The sequence below is a fragment of the Mustelus asterias genome, chromosome 15 (genome assembly GCF_964213995.1).
Source record: "Mustelus asterias chromosome 15, sMusAst1.hap1.1, whole genome shotgun sequence".
NCBI lineage: Eukaryota > Metazoa > Chordata > Chondrichthyes > Carcharhiniformes > Triakidae > Mustelus > Mustelus asterias.
This window is the reverse complement of record NC_135815.1, coordinates 63148223-63166387: the sequence shown is the minus strand read 5'-3', so window position 1 is coordinate 63166387 and position 18165 is coordinate 63148223.

The following is an 18165-nucleotide window of genomic DNA, read 5'->3' as shown; positions in this document are numbered from 1 at the left end:
TAGCGAGCCAGTAATCATGACAGGGAATATAATCCTTCACACCAAACACACCTTAGTGGAAATGTTGAACACGGGAAAACTAAGGTCAGTCTCAAACATGAGAAGGGCTAAGTGGGAAGCTGTCCTCCTATTTCCAAGCAAGTCTGTAATAATAAGGGATACAGGGAATTACCCAGCAGAAGGAATTTTAGACACAGGAGAGCCACACAATTGTGGGGATATAGATATGGACGGAGAAGAGGGTAGGATAAAGGATGCACCTTTAACAACAGCTGCGGAGACCCTTTTTGTAGATGGGTCACGCAAATATGTGGAAGGATCACCCCGGACAGGGTGGGCAGTAGTGAATGACAAATTAGAGACAGTAAGGTCAGGAAGGATTGACAGAGGTCTTTCCGCACAAGTGGCAGAACTAGTGGCACTCACACAGGCACTAGAGTTATCTGAAGGTGAAACGGTGAACATCTATACAGATAGCCGCTACGCGTTCAGAGTCATACATGACTATATGACAGCATGGGGTAGAAGAGGGTTCATAACCACGGGAGGAACTCCTATCAAACACCAACAAAGAATTGAGGCATTGTTGAGAGCTAGCGAGAAACCTCGAGAAGCCACAGTAATCAAAATTAAAGTGCACCAGAAAGAACCAGGAAGAGATGTCCCGGACTGGTTAAATTTCAAAGAGAACCAAGCCGCAGATAAAGCAGCAGAGTTAGCCTTAGGACAGGAGAGAATTGGCGAGCTGCCAATAGCAGCAGTAGAACAGACAGGAGACGAAATAGATATTCGGGACTTACATGAGGATACCTCAAAAGAGGAAAAGGAAAAATGGGAAGCACAGGGAGCAGTCAAAGGTTCTGATAACATTTGGAGATGGGAAGATAAGGTAATAGCACCAGAATGCATACAAAACATCCTATTGGAACTACACCATGCACTCTCAGATGTGGGAAGAGAGGCCATGATTACTAGTATAGGAAAGGAATGGTGGTGGAAAGGAATGGGGAGAGACATAGCCCGACACTGTCACCGATGCGTGACGTGCGCGCAACACAACCCTGGTTGACCCATAAAAATTAAGATGGGACACCAGCCGAGACCAAAGGGACCCTGGGAACATCTGCAAATAGATTTCACAGGGCCACGACCACAATCCCATGGCAAAACATATTGTCTGGTTATTATAGACCAGTTCACCAGGTGGGTAGAAGCGTTCCCTACTACAAATTGTACCGCTACCACGGTGGCTAGGATATTGGCAGAAGAGGTAATCCCTAGATGGGGTGTACCCCTACAAATCGATTCGGACCAAGGGACGCACTTCACTGGAAAGGTGGTAAAAACAGTGTGCCAATTGATGGGGATAAAACAAAAATTCCACATCCCTTACCATCCACGGAGTTCTGGAATGGTAGAACGTATGAATAGAACACTTAAGAATGCACTAGCTAAAGCCATACAAACAATCGGGAAAAATGTGGACAGAGGTATTGCCCACTATACTAATGAGACTAAGGGCTACCACAAACCGGACAACCGGATTAACCCCTTATGAGCTAATGACAGGACGGGCGATGCAATTACCAGAAAACATCATAACAGGTGGGACCGATGTAGGTCCATTAAAAGATAAAATCAGGAGATATGTTTTGGAACTAAGCACCCAACTAAAAGGGATGCGCAAATTGGTAAAAGACAATCAGGAAATAAGAGACGCAGAGAGAGAGCTTGAGATGCTCCCTGACATCCCAACAGCGGGAAGTCGCGTCCTAGTAAAAGCATTACCTGACAAACCAGGGTTTGCACCAAAATGGAATGGGCCATATGAAGTTATAATTAGTGGAGACACCTGTGCCTGTATAGACATAAGAGGGAAAGGGGTCTGGAAACATTGGACCCAGCTGAAATTACGCAAGGAAATGAGTAACTGAATTAATGAATTAACCGAATGGCTTTCCTCAACACAGGCAAAGACTGCAAGCAAGAACAACTGGCGCATGCGGGTTGATAGTATAACTTTTGTAAAGTGTATAAATCATAGTATGAGAATTGATTTTTGCTCGTTGCGGATATGTATGTAATCGCATATGTAACTGTACTACTTTGCGTTGTCGTGACTGTAAATTTGACTGGATTGGAGGATAACTTATTTTACAAAGCTCACATACACTTACACGGGAATCGAACTGTATGTTACCCGTTAGCACAATCGGTAGAAGCCCGATTTGTAGCCACCCCTGGGTGGACCCCTCATGACTTATATACAGTAGATACATCAGACAAGGGACAAATTGACAAATATAAAAGAGGTATACAGGGGAGATGTGTGGAACTTGTAAACCCCACAGATCCTGTGTGCAGGAGGCTCCAACAGGTGTGAGGAAAAGCTTGTTCAGATACTGCAAGCTATCCGCTTTGTTTTACGGGGCAGGGATGGGGATGTGCCTATGCCTTGGTCCCCAAGAATCATTCCTGCATACAGACGCAGTGTGTCCATCAACATTGTCGGGTTAATAAGGGACAGTTTACATGCACTTGTGATGAACAGAAATGTCTAAATACAACTGCGGGAAGACAGCTCATTTGCGGACAATGCAATGGAACTCATGTAAGCTCAGCCAAATGGACATACCCGTTTGATGCTTACCAGGTGGTGGGATCAAACGGGGAGTCAAGTAAACCGCGCAATTGGCAATATAAACAAACTCATAATCGGGACACTAAATGTTACTGGGCTAAGAAGGGATATGTGTTCCTCTTCAATGGTACTTACACGACAGAAACACCAAACCTCCCAAACCTTTTTGCAGTCGGAACAATAGGACCACTGACTGTTCCATGCCCTCAGAAGGGACATATTCGGAGGAAAATAGTAACCCGGGCTATCAGCAAAGAATTTTGCACTGATTGGGAAGCCCCAGGCACAATGGGATCATCACTGGGATACGGGTTCCTTGGAGCCTTATCTCTGGGGGGGGGGGGGGGGGGGTGGCAGCAGGAGTGATTAGTGCAAAGAATAGGAATCATATTGTTTGTGGCCTAACAGTCCTGGGAAACAGCACTTCAAAGCACTGGAGGCTGTTAACCAAGAAATGGCTGAACTGAGACTATATGCACAGCAGACACGATATGCAGTGGACTACCAGTTAGCACAAGAGAGGTATGTACAATCATAGGCGATAAATGCATAACCATGTCACAGACGAATCCTATAACGTTACACAAGTCATCAATAGCATCAAAGAACAACTTGATAACTTCAGACAGGGACCTAAGAAAGGAATGGCTGGCTGGAATGGCTAGTAGGGGGGTCCTGGGGGTCCTACTTATTACATGGATTGGTCATACTCATTTCAATTGTAATTGTCTGTTGTCTAATTGTTGGATGCCTTAATGTCTGTTGCAAGATAATGGTAACACGAATTGTGCCAGGAGCCAGTGTATCCATCGAGGAAGAACCCATGATGAAGATCCCTGAAGACACCAGAAGAAGCAAAGAAGGAAAGAAGAAAAATGACCTCTACATGTAAACATGCAGATGTTGATCTAGGGATTATTAAAATAATAATAATCCGGACCAAAAGAGGGGAATGTAGTGGGGAAAATCACAGAGATGGGTACCTGACACACAAAATGGTTGCCTGACACACAAAATGGTTCCCTGAGGAAGAGACATTAAGCAGGCACTGACTTTTAGTGCAGACAGTTACTTAAAGTTCAAACATGCAGCACAGACAGTTATTTAAAGTTAAACATGCAGGAACCAAAAGCTGCAGGAAGCCAGTAAGAGCTTGAGGCACTTTAAAGATAAGAACAAACCCAAGACAATAAGGTCTGATAATAAGATCAACCATAGATGGGAACAGAAATACATAAAGCAGCAAAACCAATCACTGTATGAATAGACCAAAACCAGTCATTGATAGTCATTGATAGAGGAAATGTATCCATTCTATGAAACAATGCGATGTTAAATGCCCATGTCTGTACCTATCTGATTGTAACGATGTGTTAACTATCGATCAACTATACTCAATATACTCAACTATACTCGATTAACTGTACTCAACTGTAACGATGTGTTAAATGGCTAATGTCCGGACTATCCATTGTCTGAGAAGTATAAAAATGATCAACTGCTATTGTATTATTGAGAAGGTCGCTGCCAAGTACTGCGGAGTACCAGTGCTTTCTCCCCGAAGCTTCGTGTCCGAAGTAAAGCTGTATTGTTGAACCTCTAGTCTGACTCTGGTGGTAATTTTCCCACAACAGTACTACCATCGCAATTGTAGACATTGACCTTTTAAATGCCCTCATTTCCTGTCAATGTGTTCTGCTGTGGAGCTTTTTCCACATTGAACGTGTGTGATACAGTTTTGCAGGACCCCTGCAAAAATAGCCATCTTTTGCAGGAATATCTTGAAACATCCCTCTCTGACTGGGGAAGTAAGCCCAAGCAGTAAAACGATCACAGCTCGAAAAAGAACTGGGACACCTCTCTACCAAACCACAGAATCCTGGAATCAAAGAATCAATTATTTGTCAACTATTGGAATTAAAGCGTAATGGCTGTATGCTTCCTCATCTACTCCTCGCAAGTCAAGGACAGGTCCAAATAATTTTATATTTATATTTACTTAATGTCAACTTCTTGCTTCTAATCTCTATAAATGTATATGCATGTGTTTTACCATTTTTCTCTTTACCTTTTTAGTAGCTAATGAATTCACTGTATCTTTAACTGGTTAAATGGGTTCCTTTTAAAATGTAACTATTGGATCTGGAAGAGATATCCATGAGAAAGGGAACCTTGTTAGATTAAACTTGTTGCTGTTGGTAGTATCCCTGCTGCATGGTGATAAATCAAGGCATCTTACCCGGATCAATACTTTTCGGGGAACCTCACTAGTGATGGTCATAACACTTATGCAAAACCATTGTAAAATTGATATCTTATTCCACTAAGAGTATTCTCCAGTGTTAGGTGAAATTAGTATTAGGGTGGAATAGTGTTGGTACTGATCAATAAGATTATATCTGTCATTGAGGAAGTGCCATGAGAGCACAGAGTAGTCATTGAGCAAGTCGGGCCAAATGATAAAATTAGCCATTAGTACAAAATATCATAAGTCAGTAGATCATGTTGGATGTTCTTTTGACATTTCCCATGAAGACTGATACATTTTTAGCCACTGAGTTACCCGTGAATTACTTTACAAATGAAATAGCATGATCTGCCAGAGTAATTAATGAAGAAACTTGCAAGGATTTTGTTCTCAGTAAGGTGCTCAATTGTATTGTGAAGCCTGGCCTAAAGAATGTGGCAAAGAAATTGTTGAAGAATTTCACACATGGAAATGAACAGAATGTAGATCAATGCTGTCTCCTATGGAATTTAAAGAGATATTGTTAGAGGAACTTCATCAAGAGCATGCAGTGATAGTCCGTGTGAAAGCAGGAGCGAAAAGTTATTTTCAAAACCCAAAGTTATCTAGAGGTATTGAGGAGTTCGTGAAAAGCTGCAAAATATGTCTCCAAATGAGGAATGATCTAATCAAGGTTCCTTTCATTCCATGGTCAAACACAAGAAAACCATGGGAAGGACTACATGTTATTTTCTTTGATGTTGAAGGGAAAGATTACCATATTTTGGTTGATAGCTGTAGTAAGTGGATAAATGTTGAATCCATGTCCACAATACATCTATTTCCAAAACTATTGGGATTTTTAGAAGTTGGGTTGAAATTTATGGGTTACCAGAGGTGTTTGGTTTCAGATAATAGCCCACAGTTCATCTCAAAAGAATTTGAAATATTTCTAAGCATGGAGCAACAGGAAGAGGTGTACAGATTGTGATGAAGTCTTTGTTTCATAATAAGGTAGACAGTAATTTCCATGTTTCCCATTAACACAGGCTAGACAATTTTCTGTTCCCTTATGGAATAACCCCACTGTCTACAACAGTTGTTCACCATAAGTATTAGTGTTTAAATGTGCTCCCAGGACAGGGTTTAGTTTACTTCAGCCAGGTGTCAACAGCAAAGTATGAGAAAAGCAAGACAAAATGAAAATGAGACATGATGCATGAAGCATGAAATTTGGATAGTTCAGTGGTGGTTAGAAGATCATGGTGAAAAATCAGGAGAAATATGTAACAGAAGTTGTTATAAAGAGACCAGGCTCATTCACATATCTAGTGAAGATTGGAAACAGACTCCATCAGTATCATGTAGATCATTTCCTTGAAAGAGGAAATTTGATGAAGGGAGAGCATGAGAAACCTCCTACAGTCCCAGGTGAAAGTCAGCAAGAAAGTGAAAATTACAAAGATCCTAAAAGTTTTTCAGTCACACAGAATCCGCTGGTAGAGCAAACTGAATCAAGGTCTTTGATGAAGACAAATCAATTGATGTCACAGTCCCAAGCATTAGTTGGAGTTGGTAGTCAAAGTCAAAGTTCAGGCTTGACACAGTCAGAGATGTTGAGATTAGAATCAAGCTGAAGATGTCCAGATAGAAAGAGATATAAGCCAGTTAGGTTAATTGAAAGTATGTAGGAAGGAAGAAGAAATATGTTCCTCCATACATGACGATATTTTTGTTGAAGACATACTGGTGTGAAGGAAAAATATTTTCTTTTATACATAAATTACTCTGGAAGAATCGCTCATAAATCTGATCGTAGAAATCTGATTTGGTTATGATTATAGTGAACAACAAATATGCAACCCAACCTGTTAGATTTAAGATATTTTTGATATTGCTTTGGTCATATTGTATTCTCAGAAATTATGTAACCATAGAATCCCTACAGTGCAGAAGGATGCCATTCAAAGAACAAAGAAAAATACAGTACAGGAACAGGCCCTTCGGCCCTCCATGCCCGTGCCAATCATGACGCTCTAACTAAACTTTACAAAAAACCTTCTGCCCTTACTCAGACCATATCCCTCCATTCATTAACCCTCCAGATGCCTCTTCAATGTTGCTCATGTGCCTGCTTCCACCACCTCCTCTGGCAGTATGTTCCAGGCACCCCTCACTCTCTGCGTGAAAAACTTCCTCTGGACATCTCCTTTCAACTTTCTCCCTCTCACCTTGAACTTCTGCGCCCCCCCCCCCCCCCCCCCCCCCACCCCTGGTAATTGACACTTCCACTCTAGGAAAAAGCCTCTGACTATCCACCCTGTCTATGCCTCCCACAATTTTGTAAACGCTTATCAGGTCACCCCCAAGCCTCCATTTTTCCAGTGAAAACAATCCTAGTTTATTCAATCTCTCCTCATAGTCAATGCCCTCGAGCCCAGGCAACATCCTGGTGAACTTTCTTTGCACTCTCTCCAAAGCTTCCACATCCTTCTGGTAGTGTGGCAACCAGAACTGCACACTATATTCCAAATGCGGCCTAACCAAGGTTTTATATAGCGGCAGCATGATTTGCCAACTCTTGTACTCAATGCCTCGGTCCATAAAGGCAAGCATGCCATACGTCTTCTTATTCACCTTGGCCACCTGTGTTGCCACTTTTAGGGAACTGTGGACCTGCATGCCCAGATCCCTCTGTATGTTACTGTTCTATTACTGTTCATTCCACTACTGTTCTATTAGTAGGAGAGACTAGGACTCATGGGCATAGCCTCAGAATAAAGGGACGAACCTTTAGAACTGAGATGAGGAGGAATTTCTTCACCCAGAGGGTGGTGAATCTATGGAATTCACTGCCACAGAAGGCGGTGGAGGCCAGGTCATTGAGTGTATTTAAAACAGAGATAGATAGGTTCTTGATTGGTAAGGGGATCAAAGGTTACGAGGAAAAGGTGGGAGAATGAGGCTGAGAAACCTATCAGCCATGATTGAATGGCGGAGCAGACTTGATGGGCCGAATGGTCTAATCCTGCTCCTGTATCTTATGGTTGACACGTAAGAATTCCCATTCTAAGAGAGGAATTCTCCCATTTTGATGTTAAGTGCGTGGCGGGTGACTGCAGCAGCGTCTTACCCACTAGCCAGAATGGTGGCATTCCCTGCCAGATTCTGTGCTTAGAATCTCATTTATTATGCACAGGCGAGTTCCTCTCCGACTCTCCTGGGCAGCTGATTTATTTGCATGTCAACAGCTAACAGGTTTGAAGGTTCTGGGACTATATTTACTTACCAATTCAGCACACTCATATCACTCTCTCCAGTCCACCTTCTTTTGCTGGAGCATGCAGGATGTCCAGTAACTAAAAGCAAAATAGTAGCTGTCTTAAGAGGAAGGCGGCATCGGCTTTTAGTGCCAGGTCCCTCGAGGTTCTTATTTAGGGCATGCGGGCACACTGGCATGTCCTCTACCCCTAGTAATAGCTTAACGAAGCACGCCAACCTCACCTCTCCAGTCTGGGAGATAATTGCCCAGGAGGTCAGCGTGGCTGCCACGTGCCCAAGAAGCACCACCCAGTACAGGAAGAGAATGAATAATCTCATCCGCTCCACCAGGTTAAGTCCTTTCATTGCTCCTTCCATTATCAAACTCTCAGCATGGCATTATGTTGTTCTCCAAAGATGTGCCAGTTAAGTGGATTGGCCATGCTCAATTGCCGTTAGTGTCAGGGGGACTAGCTGGGTAAATACATGGGGTTATGGGGATAGGGCCTGGGTGGGATTGTTGTCGGTGCAGGTTTGATGGGCTGAATGGCCTCCTCCTGTACTATAGGAATTCTATGATTCTATGTGCTCAAAAGGATCTTCATGGATCTCACACATCCATGAGCAGGGGACACGTATCAACACTCACTCTTTCAGCACGAGTTTCACAACACCACCATCCCATCTGTCTTGTTGCTCAAACTCCAATCTCTCTACTTGGTGGGTAGGGATCACCAACCTCTGCTCCATCCCCTCTGAGCACATCTCTTTCCACACAGACCAAACTTACGCACAACAAACATGACCAAGCCCAGGCAGGGGTGGAGCGGCAGAAATCATCACCCTCACCGAGTTGGAGGAGGCTGCTGCAGAGCTTGCTGGTGACCACTGGTATTGCTCCTGTGGCAATACAGATCTTGCAAAAACTTAGTACAGATCTCAGCTCCATCACTTCACCCAGCCCAGCAATTCAAAGTCAGTGCAATATGCTCTGAATTAGCTTCAGCTCATTCATTGACTGATTGCTGTTGAACCTGAACATGGATCATTTTATAGGTGTCCTATATTCAGCAGATGATCACCCTACTTCTATCTGTTAGAGTGAATTGTTCACCCATCACAATTGGGGATGATTATCACAGCTTAGCATATTAATAACAAGAAACAAACCTCTTCACCTCCCGATATAAAAAATAACTAGCATCAATATGGATGAGCTGTGGTTTTAGAGTTAGAATAGAAAAATCTATTGGCAAAGTGTACTTTTCTGACACAAGTGGGGAATTTGATTATATAACACATGGGTGGAATTTTCCATTTTGTTTCCAAGTGCTGACTCAGGCGAGAAAAGCGGTGTGCAGCATGCCAGATGCACAGCTGACTTTACTTGCCATATTTTCTGACACTTAGAAAAGAATGTTGGAGACACATTCCATGCCACCACGCTGGCAGAATGTGAGTTTTCAAAGGCCACTCCGACCTCCGGCACTAAAAATTAAAACACAGAACAAGGAACCCTCGCCTGCAATGAAACTCCCCAGAGGAGCCCCCCCATCTTGGTACTGCCCCTTGGCATTGCCCCCAGCACTGCCCCGTGGCACTGGCATTGCCACCTGACAGAGGACACATCCCTCTGCCCCGCATTGTCTCTTCGCCTGGTCCATGTTCCTCCTGACCTGTTGTAAACATCAACAATATGATGTCATGTGGATGAGGGGGGAAATCCCGAGTCAATAGAGGGGGAAATGCTCGCTAGTGAGACTCAATTAAATGTATTAATTACTCAATTACATCTAGGGGTACATGTTCATAGCTCCTTGAAAGTGGAGTCACAGGTGAACAGAATGGTGAAGAAGGCATTCGGCATGCTTGGTTTCATCCGTCAGAACATTGAATACAGGAGTTGGGACGTCCTGTTAAAGTTGTACAAGACATTGGTAAGGCCACACTTGAAATACTGTGTGCAATTCTGGTCACCCTATTATAGAAAGGATATTATTAAACTAGAAAGAGTGCAGAAAAGATTTACTAGGATACCACAGGGACTTGATGGATTGAGTTATAAGGAGAGGCTGAATAGACTGGGACTTTTTTCTCTGGAGCGTAGGAGGCTGAGGGGTGACCTTATAGAGGTCGATAAAATAATGAGGGGCACAGATCAGCTAGATAGACAACATCTTTTCCCAAAGGTAGGGGAGTCTAAAACTAGAGGCATAGGTTTAAGGTGAGAGGGGAGAGATACAAAAGTGTCCAGGGGGGCAATTTTTCACACACAGCGTGGTGAGTGTCTGGAACAAGCTGCCAGAGGTAGTAGTAGAGGCGGGTACAATTTTATCTTTTAAAAAACCTTGGAGAGAGTGCAAAGAAGGTTCACCAAGATGTTGCCTGGTCTTGGTGTTGATTATGAGAAGAGGTTGAATAAACTAGGATTGTTTTCACTGAAAGATAGAGGCTGAGAGGAGACCTAATAGAGGTCAACAAAATTATAAGGCGTAGACAGAGTGGATAGTCAGAGGCTTTTTCCCGGGGTGGAAGTGTCAATTACAAGGGAGCACAGGTTCAAGGTGAGAGGGGGAAAGTTTAAGGGAGATATGCGGGGAAAGTTTTTCACGCAGAGAGTGGTGGGTGCCTGGAACACGCTGCCAGAGGAGGTGGTTGAGGCAGGCACATCAGCAACATTTAAGAGGCACCTGGATGGGCATCTGAATAGGGAGGGAATAGAGGGATACGGACCGAGTAAGGGCAGAAGGTTTGTTTTTAGTTTTATTAGGGCATCATGATCAGTACAGGCTTGGAGGGCCAAAGGGTCAGTTCCTGTGCTGTACTTTTCTTTGTTCTTTGTTCTATCCCATATGCCTTCATAACCACATTTTTTATCTGTCCTGCTGTCTTCAGGGATCTTTAGACATGCACTCCTTTGGTTCTCTGTACTTCCTGGCAACCTAGATATTGTGTATTCCCTTGCCTTGTTAGTCCTCCCAAAATTTTTCAGGGTTAAATTCCATTTATCATGGCTTTGCCCATCTGACTAGCCTGTCAAGATCATCCTGTAACTTTAGGTTTCCCTCCTCACTATTTACCACACTACCAATTTTCATGTAATCTACGAACTTACTGATCATACACCGAACATTCATGCATAGATCATTAATGTACACTACAAACAGCAAGGGACCCAGCACCAATCCCTGTAGTACACCACTGGATGCCATCATCTCACGTGAGAACACCATCCACCAGGTACACGGTACATACTCTTGCAACTCGGCCAACATTATCTACCTGATACGCTGCAGGAAAGGATGTCCCGCGGCATGGTACATTGGGGAAACCATGCAGACGCTACGACAACGGATGAATGAACACCGCTCGACAATCACCAGGCAAGACTGTTCTCTTCCTGTTGGGGAGCACTTCAGCGGTCACGGGCATTCGGCCTCTGATATTCGGGTAAGCATTCTCCAAGGCGGCCTTCACAACACACGACAGCGCAGAGTTGCTGAGCAGAGACTGATAGCCAGGTTCCGCACACATGAGGACGGCCTCAACCGGGATCTTGGGTTCATGTCACACTATTTGTAACTCCCACAACTTGCTGTCCTGTCTGGAGACAATACACATCTCTTTAACGTGTGCTAATCCTCCCTCCACTCACATTGTCTGTACCTTTAAGACTTGATTAGCTGTAAAGACTCGCATTCCAATCATTATTCATTATTCTGTAAATTGAGTTTGTGTCTTTATATGCCCTGTTTGCTGTGTATGAGCAGATCTCCCACTCACCTGACGAAGAAGCAGCGCTCCGAAAGCTAGTGGCGTTTGCTACCAAATAAACCTGTTGGACTTTAACCTGGTTAAACTCCTTACTGTGTTTACCCCAGTCCAACGCCGGCATCATGTACACCACTGGACACAGGCTTCCAGACACAAAAATGACCTTTAACCATTACCCTCTGCCCCCGCCACTCTTCTTTGGAGATCACTCGCTAATGAATATGATTATCCACCTGAGAAACTCGGTGTGACTGGTCATGGGTTCTGTGGGTCCTTGATTGTTCTGTTTCCATTTTGCCAGTTCTCCTCTGATCCTGTGTGACTTCACCTTTCGTACCAGTCTATCATGAAGTACCTTGTCAAAGGCTTTACTGAAGTCCATGTATACAACATCCACTGCCTTTCCCTCATCTATCATCTTCATCACTTCCTCCAAAAACTTGATCAAGTTAGTGAGGCACGACCTCCCCTTCACAAAACCATGCTGTCTATCACTAATAAGTCCATTTATTTCCAAATGTGAGTAAATCCTGTCCCTAAGAACCTTTTCCAATAATTTCCCTCCCACTGATGTAAGGCTCATGGGCCTATAATTTCCTGGATTATCCCTGCTGCCCTTCTTAAACAATGGAACAACATTGGCTATCCTCCTGTCCTCTGGAAGTTCACCTGTAGCTCTTCCCCTGGCACATAGGGTCACAGAGTCATAAAGGTCTATAAGCACAGAAAAGGTCCTTCAGCTCATCGTGTCTGCACCAGTCAAAAACAGTCACCTAACTATTCCACTCCCATTTTCCAGCACTTGGCCTTCAATCTTGTATGCCTTGGCATAACAGGTGCACACCTAAATACTTTTTAAATGTTGTGAGAGTTCCCGCGTCTACCATTCGTTCAGGCACAGTTCCAGACTCTTACCCCTCTGGGTGAAAACGTTTTTTCTCACGTTCCCTCTAAACCTCCTGCCCCTTACCTTAAATCTATGCTGTCTGGTCATTAATCCCTGCACCAAAGGGAAAGCTTTCTTCTTGTATATGTTCCTCATAATCTTATACATCTCAATCATGTCCCCGCTCAATCTCCTCTGCTCCAAGGAAAACAACCTCAGTCTATCCAGTCTCTCTTCATAACGAACCTCTCCAGCCCAGGCAACATCCTAATAAATCTCCTCTGCACCCTTTCCAGTGCGATCACATCCCTCCTATAATTTGGATTCCAGAATTGCACGCAAAAAGAACATAAGAACATAAGAACTAGGAGCAGGAGTAGGCCATCTGGCCCCTTGAGCCTGCTCTGCCATTCAATAAGTTCATGGCTGATCTTTTCGTGGACTCAGCTCCATTTACCCACCCACTCACCATAACCCTTAATTCCTTTACTGTTCAAAAATTTACCTATTCTTGCCTTAAAACCATTCAATGAGGGAGCCTCAACTGCTTCACTGGGCAGGGAATTCCACAGATTCACAACCCTTTGTGTGAAGAAGTTCCTGCTCAACTCAGTCCTAAATCTGCTCCCCCTTATTTTGAGGCCGTGCCCCCTAGTTCTAGTTTCACCCACTGGTGGAAACAACTTCCCTGCTTCTACCTTATCTATTCCCTTCATAGTCTTATATGTTTCTATCAGATCTCCCCTCATTCTTCTGAATTCCAATGAGTATAGCCCCCAGTTTACATAGTCTCTCCTCATAAGCCAACCCTCTCAATTCCGGAATCAACCTAGTGAATCTCCTCTGCACCCCCTCCAGTGCCAGTATATCCTTTCTCAAATAAGGAGACCAAAACTGTACACAGTACTCCAGGTGTGGCCTCACCAGCACCTTATACAGCTGCAACATAACCTCGCTGTTTTTAAACTCCATCCCTCTAGCGATGAAGGACAAAATTCCATTTGCCTTCTTAATTATCTGCTGCACCTGCAAACCAACTCCTTGTGATTCTTGCACAAGGACACCCAGGTCCCTCTGCACAGCAGCATGCTGCAATTTTTTACTATTTAAATAATAGTCCATTTTGCTGTTATTCCTACTAAAATGGATGACCTCACATTTACCAACATTGTACTCCATCTGCCAGACCCTTGCCCACTCACTTAGACTATTGATATCCCTTTGCAGATTTTCAGCGTCTTCTGCACACTTTGCTCTGCCACTCATCTTTGTGTCATCTGCAAATTTTGACACACTACACTTGGTCCCCAAGTCCAAATCATCTATGTAAATCGTAAACAATTGCGGTCCCAGCACTGATCCCTGAGGCACACCACTAGTCACTGATCGCCAACCAGAAAAACACCCATTTACCCCCATTCTTTGCTTTCTGTTAGTTAACCAATCCTCTATCCATGCTAATACCTTACCCGTAACACCGTGCACCTTTATCTTATGCAGCAGTCTTTGGTGTAGCACCTTCTGGAAATCCAGATACACCACATCCACAGGTTCCCCATTGTCCACTGTGCACGTAATGTTCTCAAAGAATTCCACCAAATTAGTCAAACATGACCTGCCCTTCATGAACCCATGCTGCGTCTTACCAATGGGACAATTTTTATCCAGATGTCTCGCTGTTTCTTCCTTGATGATAGATTCAAGCATTTTCCCTACTACCGAAGTTAAGCTAACCGGCCTATAGTTACCCGCCTTTTGTCTACCTCCTTTTTTAAACAGTGGTGTCACGTTTGCTGTTCGGCCACAGCTAAAGTATTTTGCAATACTCCACCTGTGGCGGAAACAACATTTTATAAAGTTCCAGCATAACGTCCCTGCTCTTAAACCGAAAGAGAAAAAATGCTAGAAAACCTCAGCAGGTCTGGCAGCATCTGTAAGGAGAGAAAAGAGCAGATGTTTCGAGTCCAGATGACCCTTTGTTCGAGCTAAAAGGCATAGAAAGTGGGAGATATTTATACAGTAGGGTAAGGAAATGAAAGATGAATTATAGCCACAGAAACAAGGGGAAAGGCTGCTCAATGCAGTCCATAGAGAGGAAAGGTATGAATGACAGAGAAGCTGAAATCAGAGGGTAAACTGTGACAGATGAAAATGTGTGGTGGTTGGTGGGGGTGGGAAAAAGGCACATTCCCTGCTCTTAAACTCTATGCCTTGGCCAGTAAAGGCAAGTATACCATATGCCTTCTTAACGACTTTATCCACTGTCCTGCTACCTTAAGGGACATACACACCAAGGTCTCTCTGATTCTGGTGCTTCCCAGGGTCCTGCTGTTCATCATTTATTTCCTTGTCTTGTTTGTCCTGCCCAGGTGCGTCACATCACGCTTATCCAGATTGAATTTCATTTGCCGCAATCAGCCCATCTGATCAGCCCATCTATAACCTCCTAAAATCAAAGGCCATCCTGCTCATTATTTATCACCCCACCAATTTTCAGTATCCCTTATGAACTTACTGATCAACCCTCCTACATTCAAGTCTAAACCATTTATATAAACCACATAAAGAAAAAAAGGGAAGCTACGTCAGATACCTAGATCTCATTACTGTAGAGCGACTCGAGAAATATAGTAAATGCAGTGCTGAAATTAAATTAGGAATGCAAAGAGAGGCCATAGCTGGAGTCAGAATGAGTGACGTACTGGAGGGGAACTGTTGGTTGCAGTAACATATCCAGCACATTGCCAACACTCTGTGAAATGAAGGGAAACAAAATAATTGTGGAAAAATATACAGTAAATATTATTCAACTCAGATGAATCCAAATATGTCTTTGATTAGTATTTGATAGCTTTGTCGGTAATTCAAATCTCCCAAATAGCCACTTTACCGTGTAGTGGTGCCCAGGGAGAATTATGGGCATATGAAGGGTCAACAGTAACAGTTTTGGAAAACATTAGGTCAAATTCTGTCAATGATGATGCATTATACTAAACAGCCTGCATTCCTACCTTTATATCCAAAAATGTTTCCATGGTAAATTTATATGTTGCTACCTTTTGGGAAATCAAGTTATGTTTTAGGTAATCCTACCAAGATAACAACAAACCTCATACATTCTGGATGTACAATCCAGGGTTCCATTTAAAATAGAATAGTTGAATGACATAACATTTAAGAAATTTGACAGGCTAGAAATTGTAACGTTGGTGGGGAGCCAATACTGTGGAAAAGACATAAAGAGCACACATAGGGCCCGATTTTACCATTTAGAGACTAAGTGCCGGGTGCGGGCGTCAAATAGATCCGAGCCCGGAGGCCGTGCTCCAGTGTGCCCATATGTTTTTTTCCGGCATCAGCCCAGTGGGCGGGGCTTAGCGCCGCCGGAACGATAGGAGCTGCGCAGTTCGGAACAAATCTGACAGAATGCACCCGGGCACGAAAAAAAAAGCAGAGAGCGGAAAGAGCCTCTCTGCCGTTCATCCTCTGGTCGGGGGAGGGGGGGAGAAGGGGAGGGGGTGTGACTTATCATCCCCTGGGGGGCGTGGGAGGGGAGGGGGTGTGATGTCTCATCCTCTGGCGGGGTGGGAGGGGAGGGGGTGTGACATCTCATCCTCTGGGTGGTGGGGGGGGTGGAGAGGGGGTGTGACATCTCATCCTCTGTTCGGGGAGGAGGGGGTCCGCTGCGTGTCTGTGGCCGATCCCTCCTGGCACCATCACTGGTACACTACCAACCACAGATTACTCTTCCCTGCAGATGCGAGAAAGCAGGAGAGATGGCTGTGGCTGGTAGTGTACCAGTGATGGTGCCAGGCAGGATCGGCCGCAGACACGCAGCGGAATCCCCCCGACCACTTGTCACTTCCTCAAAAAACTCCACCAAATTTGTAAGGCACGACCTCCCTCTTACAAAACCATGCTGTCTGTCACTAATGAGATTGTTCCGTTCTAAATGCGCATACATCCTGTCTCTAAGAATCCTCTCCAACAACTTCCCTACCATGGACGTCAAGCTCACCGGCCTACAATTTTCCGGGTTATCCCTGCTACCCTTCTTAAATAACGGTACCACATTCGCTATCCTCCAATCCTCAGGGACCTCACCTGTGTCCAATGAAGAGACAAAGATTTCCGTCAGAGGCCCAGCAATTACATCTCTTGTCTCCCTGAGCAGTCTAGGATAGATGCCATCAGGCCCTGGGGATTTGTCAGTTTTAATGTTACCTAAAAAACCTAACACTTCCTCCCTTGTAATGGAGATTCTCTCCAACGGGTCAACACCTCCCTCTGAGACACTCCCAGTCAACAAGTCCCTCTCCTTTGTGAATACCGATGCAAAGTATTCATTTAGGATCTCCCCTATTCCCTTGGGCTCTAAGCATAATTCCCCTCCTTTGTCCCTGAGAGGTCCGACTTTTTCCCTGACAACTCTTCTGATCCTAACATTTGAATAAAATTTGCCTTAATCTTAATTCTCCTTAATCCTATCTGCCAAGAACATTTCGTGACCTCTTTTTGCCCTTCTAACTCCCCGTTTGAGTTCTTTCCTACTCTCTCTGTATTCCTCCAGAGCTCCATCTGTTTTCAGTTGCCTGGACCTAACGTACGCCTTTCTTTTCTTTTTGATCAGATCCTCAATTTCCCTGGTTATCCACGGTTCTCGAATCCTACCTTTCCTATCCTTCCTTTTTACAGGCACATGCCTGTCCTGCAGCCTTATCAACTGTTCCTTAAAAGACTCCCACATGCCAGACGTGGACTTACCCCCGATCAGCCTCTCCCAATCAACGGCCACCAATTCCTGCCTAATCCAGCTATAGTTAGCCTTCCCCCAATTTAGCACCCTACCCTGAGGACAACACTCGTCCTTGTCCATTACTACCCTAAAGTTAACAGAGTTGTGGTCACTATTTGCCACATGTTCCCCTACCGAAACTTTGACGACCTGACCGGGCTCATTTCCCAGAACTAGATCCAGTATAGCCCCCTCTCTAGTTGGGCTATCTACATACTGTTCCAAAGAACCTTCCAGTATGCATTTTACAAATTCCTCCCCGTCCAGACCCCCAGCCCTAAGCACTTTCCAGTCTATACCAGGGAAATTGAAGTCTCCCACTACAACAACAGATTTACCAGGATGCTGCCTGGTTTGGAGGGTAGGTCTTATGAGGAAAGTTGAGGGAACTTGGGCTTTTCTCTTTGGAGCGGAGGAGGTTGAGAGGAGACTTGATAGAGGTTTATAGATGATGAGGGGGATAGATAGAGTGAACGTTCAAAGACTATTTCCTCGGGTGAATAGAGTGGTAACTAGGGGGCATAACTATAGGGTTCATGGTGGGAGATATAGGAAGGATGTCCGTGGTAGGTTTTTTACTC